This window comes from Triticum dicoccoides, chromosome 4A (assembly GCF_002162155.2).
Source record: "Triticum dicoccoides isolate Atlit2015 ecotype Zavitan chromosome 4A, WEW_v2.0, whole genome shotgun sequence".
NCBI lineage: Eukaryota > Viridiplantae > Streptophyta > Magnoliopsida > Poales > Poaceae > Triticum > Triticum dicoccoides.
In genome coordinates, this window is record NC_041386.1 from 687819154 (window position 1) to 687826864 (window position 7711).

Below are 7711 nucleotides of genomic sequence, written 5' to 3' on the forward strand. Positions count from 1 at the left end.
GTGCTCGCCTAAGTTTTTGAAAATCCTACCGATGGGAGAGCAAACCTCCTACTCGGGGGCTTAGCTGCAGCCCAGTGCTCGCCTAAGTTTTTGAAAATCCTACCAAGTGGAGAGCAAACCTCCCACTCGGGGGCTTAGCTGCAGCCCAGTGCTCGCCTGTGTTTTTGAAAATCCTACCGAGTGGAGAGCAAATCTCACACTCGGAGGCTTAGCTGCAGTCCAGTGCTCACCTAAGTTTTTGAAAATCTTACCGAGTGGAGAGCAAACCTCCCACTCGGGGGCTTAGCTGCAGCCCAGTGCTCGCCTAAGCATGACGAGGTACAAGTCGATTGCAATTTGTCCTTCGTCCCTACCCGCAAAAGTGCATCACAAACACTAGTATATATTTCGAGCGAAGGACAATGATTGTTCGAAGGCAAATGCAAGCATATTCAACGGCAAGAACAAGTTCAGGTAGCGTCCTACGGATCCAGAAGTGCTGAGGCACCAAGCCTGTTAAAGTTTATCGGTTACAAAAACCACTCGGCATTCCAAGGCAAATTTAAGGCATCAAGCATAGAAGTTTTTTACTCCTCCTGCGGAGGACTGGAAGGCGCAACAAACTCGTCCAAGTCGATTCCATCTGCGATCCGAGTGGCAGCAGCAATGAAGGTCTCCATGAAAGATCGGAAGTCATGCTTCTTAGTATTGACCACTTTGAGAGACGCCAGCTTGTCCTCTCGCTCATCCTTGCAGTGAACACGGACCAGAGACTGAGCAACGTCGGCACCACACCTAGCTGAAGACTTCTTCCATTCTTGCACTCGACTTGGAACTTCGTTCAGTCGAGTCATCAGAGACTCGAGGTCGTTCTGAAGTGTTTCTCCTGGCCAGAGTGCTGTGTCGATGCGCGATGTTGCAACCTTCAGTCTCGCAAGATAGTCGACCACATCAACAACGCGAGACTCGAGACGGAGCATGTTCATGGTGGCTTCATCCTTCACAGGAGAGTTGATGGGATCCAAGCCAGTCTCCACTCGACTAGTCTCCTCTTTAAAGTTTTGGCAGAATTCTGTGGATACGATCCAAGGATAAGCTAACATTCCTACAATAAGTCAGTGATTACCAGTCGGATATAAGGGGTTACCTTCGAGCATGAGGAACAACTTCTTGGCGAGCCCCCCAGATAAACCTCTAAGTCGTTCTTCTTTCCCGCCAGCTCACTAGCCTTATCGCTCAAGGCCAACTTGTCATTCTTCAGTCGACTGGCATACTTGTTGGCCGTGTCGAGAGCAGCTTTCAGATTGGTATTCTCCTCTTCAAGTTTCTTGATTTAAGCTAGCTTTTCTTCTGCGAGTTTCGTCTTGTCCGAAGACACTTTCTGTGCCTCGGCGAGGTCGAGGTCCTTCTTCTTCAGAGCATCCTTCAGTTTATCTGCAAAATGACAGTGAGATCAGACTCGGGGATGGACAAAAATTAAATACAGTCGTCAAGGTTCTCACCAAACATACCTTTTGCCTCCTCCTTCGCCTTCGTGAAGTTCTCTTGGACAAGCTTCAGATCAAGTTCGAGCTGGATATGCTTGTTCTCTAACTCAGTGTAATGAGCCACGAGCTCGCAAGATTTCTGCGAAAGATCAATCGACAGACGTCAAAAATAGGTCACTTCCGAGTGACTGAGAGAAAAATCATAGTATTTCTAAGACTACAGCCGAATCAAAACATTCAACTGTAGTCTCGGGGACTACACCCAGTGGGTGCACTCAGCGTGCCCCCACTAGTTCTATCAGTTCAGGCCGATCAGTCAACCAAAAGAGACAGAAAGGCTAACTATCAACAGTTAGACACAACTTCAAAAAAAAGGAGTGAAGTATTCTTCAGACCATAGCCGACTACCAATAGTGGACCACGGTCTCGGGGACTACACCAAGTGGGTGCACTCAGCGTGCCCCCACTGGTTCCATGATTCCATTCGACCAGATCGAGTGAAGAAAGTAAAAGAGAAAAAAGTTCAAGACATAAAGACTACAGTCGACTGCCAGCAGTCCATCGTAGTCTCGGGGACTACACCCAGTGGGTGCACTCAGCGTGCCCCCACTAATCCAGACATTTCAATCGACACACCCAATGGGTGTATGACAAATACTAAGATTTTCAGAAAAAAAAATTGTCAGGTATCATATCCTAACAGAACAGGCGGTGGTCAACTAACCTGGACATTGCTCTGAAGAGCTGAACTTGCATCATAAGCTGCTTGGCTGGCATCTCGGATCGCCTTCACCTGCTCCATCATGACCCCCGCCTGGCGTATGGCTTCCTTGGAAGCACCTGCTTGGTCCTCTGGGACGTGGTGCGTGGAGAAGAGGGAAGGTGGATCAGCACTCGACGACGGAAGGCGGGCACTCGTCAACGGCACCGCAAAAGACACGGTAGCCCGAGCAACGTTTCCTCCCTCCGGAACCAATGTCTGAGGTGCTGACGCAACCTGAGCAGTCTTGCCAGCAGACGCTTTCCTATTCCTCCTTTGCCTCAGTGGCTCCTCATCGTCATCGTCAGGGAGATCAATGATAATGCTAGGTGGAGCTACAGAAAAGGTTCAAAGTTAAAAATGAAGATCCGATCGACCGAAAGTGAAACTTCACAGATCATACCAGGATTGGAAGTGGCAGCATCCTCCATTTCTTGATCTTCATGCCTGGCTGAGGTCTCAGAAGTAGCAGCACTGCGATCTCAGAAATCAGTCGGTCAGTGATCAGGTCGACCAAGAATATATCCATGTTAAAAGAGAAAACATGAGTTATGCCATTACCCAAAAACAGTCGGAATCTCCATCCTCATCTTTGGTAGGGCCTTCGCCGGTTTTGACGATGCCGCTTGGGGTTGCTTCAATGCTTTCTCAGTCGGCGCCGGAGAAGTCGTCCGAGGGCGTTTGGTCGACTGCCCAGCAGGCACGGCTCCCTTGCCACGCTCGACTGTAGGATCATGGGCGAGCTTGGACCGTCTTTCAGTACGAGAAGGCTCGACTACCTCCTCCTCTTCCTCCTCCTCTTCCTCATCAGAGCCAGCATCTTCTTCACCCTCGTCGCCGTCCGACTCCCACTCCTCCTGACTTTCACCTCCACTTCCTTCTTCTTCTTCGGTCCGTTCTTGCGCCCCGTTGGGCATCGAGTACATCTCGGTAGTGATCTGGAAGACAACAAACAAGACAAAAGTCAGTCGACCGAATTGCAGCAAAGCGGAATGAAGAAAACAGAGTCACAGTCAGAGAAATGTGGTCAGACCTTGTCTGGTTCGTAGGACTGGTCGAGTGGCGGGATCCTCCTGGCTCCACGGGGATTATCTTTGTTCCCTGTGATGGCAGTCATCCACCTCTCGAGAGTGGCATCGTCGACCTCCTCCGGGTGGACCCGAGTGGTGTCTTCAGTACCAGAGTAGAACCACATCGGATGGCCCCGATATTGAAGTGGCTGAATGCGCCATCGAAGGAAAACCTCTAGAAGATCCATGCCCGTCACTCCGTCGCGAATGAGCTGGACTACGTGCTCCACCAACATCCTAACCTGAGCCTTCTACTCCGGAAGCACCTTCAGAGAAGATGGCTTGTTCACTCAGTCCATGGAGAACGGGGCAAGGCCAGTCGACTGCCCTGGCGTCGACTGGTCTTGGCAGTAGAACCAGGTTGACTGCCACCCTCGAACTGACTCGGGAAGGGTCATTACTGGAAATGCACTCTTACTCCTCATCTGAACCCCACGACCCCCACACATCTAGATTACTTGGGTTTTCTCGTCATTCGGGCTAGCCTTTTTCACCGTCTGAGAGCGACATGTGAAAATGTGTTTGAAAAGGCCCCAGTGCGGCGGACAACCCAAGAAGTTTTCGCACAAAGACACGAAAGCGGCGAGATAGGCAATGAAGTTGGGTGTGAAGTGATGAAGTTGTGCCCCGAAGAAGTTTAGAAACCCCTGGAAGAAAAGATTCGGCGGCAGAGAAAAACCGCGATCTACGTTGGTGGCTAAGAGGACGCACTCACCCTCCTGAGGCTGCGGCTGCCACTCCGTCCCCGGAAGCCTTGCTGACCCATTGGGGATCAGTCCTTCGTTGGCCAGGTCGTCGAGGTCCTTCTGGGTGATAGTCGAGCGGATCCAGTCTCCCTGGATCCAGCTTTGCGGCAGGCCGGACCGCGACGAGGATCCGCCCCGACTGGTCGCTCTCCCCTTCCCCTTCGCCGTCGCCTTCTTCGCCCGCTCCAAAGCCGCCGTAAATGTAAACATAGAGTAGTTTCTTTCCATGTAAATGTAAACTAAATCTTTGGGCCATTCAATATCTTCAGTTGATTGTCATCAATGTCCGGTAGCAGATCGGGTTTGCTAGGATGTGGCTACACCACTACTTAATCCCATGCAGCTCAGTGGCATGTGGTTGTCATGTCATCTCTAGGTGGTCGGATAGTTTCCAAGTGCTCCTTGATTCCTCCTTCACTAGAGGAAACTAGAATGACTTGAGATGGCTTATCCAACCTATCCCCGGATGTGTGGATGGGTCCAGAAAGCATTGTCTCCTATGTGGGCCCCTCCTTTATTAGTTCCCAATGCGTCTGGTGGATGGTTGGTTGTCATCACTACTCATGCATACATGTTCATTGGGTATGTGAAGTTCATGTCAGTGGGTGTCAGGATAATAAAAACTAGGATACTACCCGCTGAAGGTAAAACCCGCCCCCGAAAAGGTCCAGGGTCCGATTACATAAAAGCGATCCAGGAAATCAATGAATGTCATCCCTGTCATCACCAAAGCAGGCGGAGCCCCGAGCATACATACGTCACCAAAGCAGGCGGATCTGCTAGCACAAGTGTAGATACAACACACACATTTTACTCTCAAGTCTGCACAATAATACCAGATGCCTCGCAAGCCTGCGCAACTCATGTAGATACAACACACACATTTTACTCTCTGGATATATGGACAATCTCTGTTCACAGCTGCTAGACGATTTTGGAACTAAGAGGTGAGGAGAGACAGATATTTATCGGTTAGAAATTGGTGAAGTGAAGGTGGTGGCTCATTGGTCCACCACATTGCATTGCTTGCATGCGCTACTCCTGTTTTAGCACATGGGGGTTACACTTCCTTGTCAGCTTTCATTTGATATATTCACATTTATGTGCGGTAAAACCTTATATTTGCCATGTCGTACATTCTTGTCATTTGCATGCCTTCCAAGCATATCTTGGTTCAGTTGGAAAACGAGACCAAACATTCTACACTCTTAGTGTAACAAGTAACAAGGAATACAATGAAAAATGCTTACCTTTTTACCTATATTCCATTAAGACACAATTTTTATAGACTCACTAAGACACGATAAATCATTAGTCAACAAACGGATTACCCAATCTGGTAGCATGACGTCCATAGATGGCACACCAACCCAAAGACACGAAGATAATAAACGGGTTCACAATCACGAGGATAAAAGGACGTTTGTGCTACAATATAACTATTCGGCTCAAAAATTAATCACAAGGGTATATAATCCATGTTAGCACAAAGGATTGCATGCTTCAGCGTCATGCCTTCTATGTTAAAAGTATTTCGTACAATGCCCATTTGATCAGCAAGCATGATGGCACCATGGAGCTCCTCAGCTTCAACTTGTAGTGCGGCTTCAAGATCAACATTACGTGCTATGACACAAATAATATCACCATGTGTGTATTGCCCGATAGCTTCCCAAGCTTCAAAAATAGAAAATTATATATTTTCAATACCTATGAAAAAGAGAAAATTATATTTTGGAAAATTGTTCAGTATGTGTTTTACAAAAAAGTTCTGTTATTAAAAAAAGTTCATGCTCTATTGAAACAATGTTCAGTGTCTCTTAGAAAAATGTTCTTCCTAAAATTAAAAAGTTCATCATGTATTAAAAACATATACAACAAAAATGTTAATCGTATATTAAAAAAAGGCCATTTGCATTTCTATCCCTAACTCGAACCACCTACTCAGATTTACCCCTAATTTCGAAGTGTGCTCAAATTTGCCCCTCTGCCGTTAGTTGCACTTATAAAAATGTCCTTCCGTTCCATTTCCATCCAGTCAAACCTGTTTGACCGGTATCTGGCCGTTTATTTGACATTTCTACCCCTTTCTCCTTGTGTCACTTACTGGTGGGATCCACTCTAAAAAATAAAATCAAAAAACCCTTTCTCTCACCCCCTCTCTCGCACACTTACATGTGGGTCCAAAGTAGAAAAGGGAAAAAAAGAAAATGACTATTCAAAGTAGATTTTGGGCCCACATGTCATTTGCTTACCAATATTTTTTGCAATATATTGTTTTAATTAAGCCGTGGTCAAAGGGGCTAGTGGGGCTACTGTGCTTACTGTTATCCAAAACAGCGGTTAATTATGCCAGTGGGGCCATGTGACAGTAGCTTAGGATGGCTGTTAGTGGGGTAATTAACGCTTAATTAAATAACTCATCGGAGATTAGTTACCGGCGACCAAAATCCACGACGGAGGCTCACCGGGAGGACCAGGGGACGGCCGCTGAGGTGCAGGGTAGCTAGCGTTGCCTCTCCCTCATCCAGGGTTGCTAGCTGGAGTCACCTGCACGAACGAGGCCAGCGGCGGCGCTGCCACTGGCTCGACGGGGATAGGGTCGTGTCTTGCCGGCGAGCTCGCGGACGGGCGTGCTGGCTTCCTGGATGCGCCAGGAAAACGGAAGGGAGCTTCACTGGGACGAGTCAGGACAACATCATCTTGAAAGAGCACGCCGGCGGCGACAGTGGACTGCTACGGTGATAGACTTGCTATGGCGCAAAAATGAAAGGTAAAGGAAAGGGGAGAGAAGGCGGGTATGCAGCAGGGCTGTAGGTGTGCTCATCAGGAGAGGGGAGAGGGGAGAGGTCAAGAATCGACGCCGGCTGTCCTAGGCCGACTTCTTCAGTGGATTGGTAGAGCGCATCGTGGCGGACGTCGGAGACACGGAGGGGCGGTAAGTTTTGGTCGCTGGCCGTGCTAATGGCGATGGTGGAGAACACATGCTCTCTAGTGCGGGGGTGCCGTGCACGAGGTTGAAGATAACCTCGGCTGGGTTGGCTGGGCTGGAATAAGCCTGCTTGCTACAGCATCATGGCCCAATTGCTACAGTGTTCTTTCCTATTTCTTCTGTTTGTTAGACTAAAAAACACGCAGGGAAAAAATGTCAAATAAACAGCCAGTTACCAGTCAAATAGCTTTGATTGGACGGAAACGGTACAGAAGGGCATTTTTATAAGTGCAACTAACAGGAGAAGGGCAAATTTGAGCAGGCTTTGAAACTAAGGGCAAATCTGAGTAGTGGGTTCAAGTTAGGGACACAGATGTAAAAGACCCATTAAAAAATGTTCAATTTGTATTTTTTGGAAAATAGTTTAATGTATGCTAATGTTCAGTAAAAGCAATCCACTGTATATTAAAAAGCTATAAAAAGTGAAAAAACAGGAGAAACAACAAAAATCTGAAAAGGTGGAAAGGAGATAATAAAGAAAAACAGAATAATCAAAACAGAACAGCAACTAAGTAAGCCGGCCCATCCCGAGTATTTTTCAGGTAATTCTATAGTTTTGTCGGGCACCCCTATGTCTCGTTTCACGCGAGATGAAGGCAACTCTAGCATGAAGGCCAACACAAGATGAGTAGGACCGGGTGCGTGGGAGCCATGTCCTTGTTTTTTCTTCCTTTTTT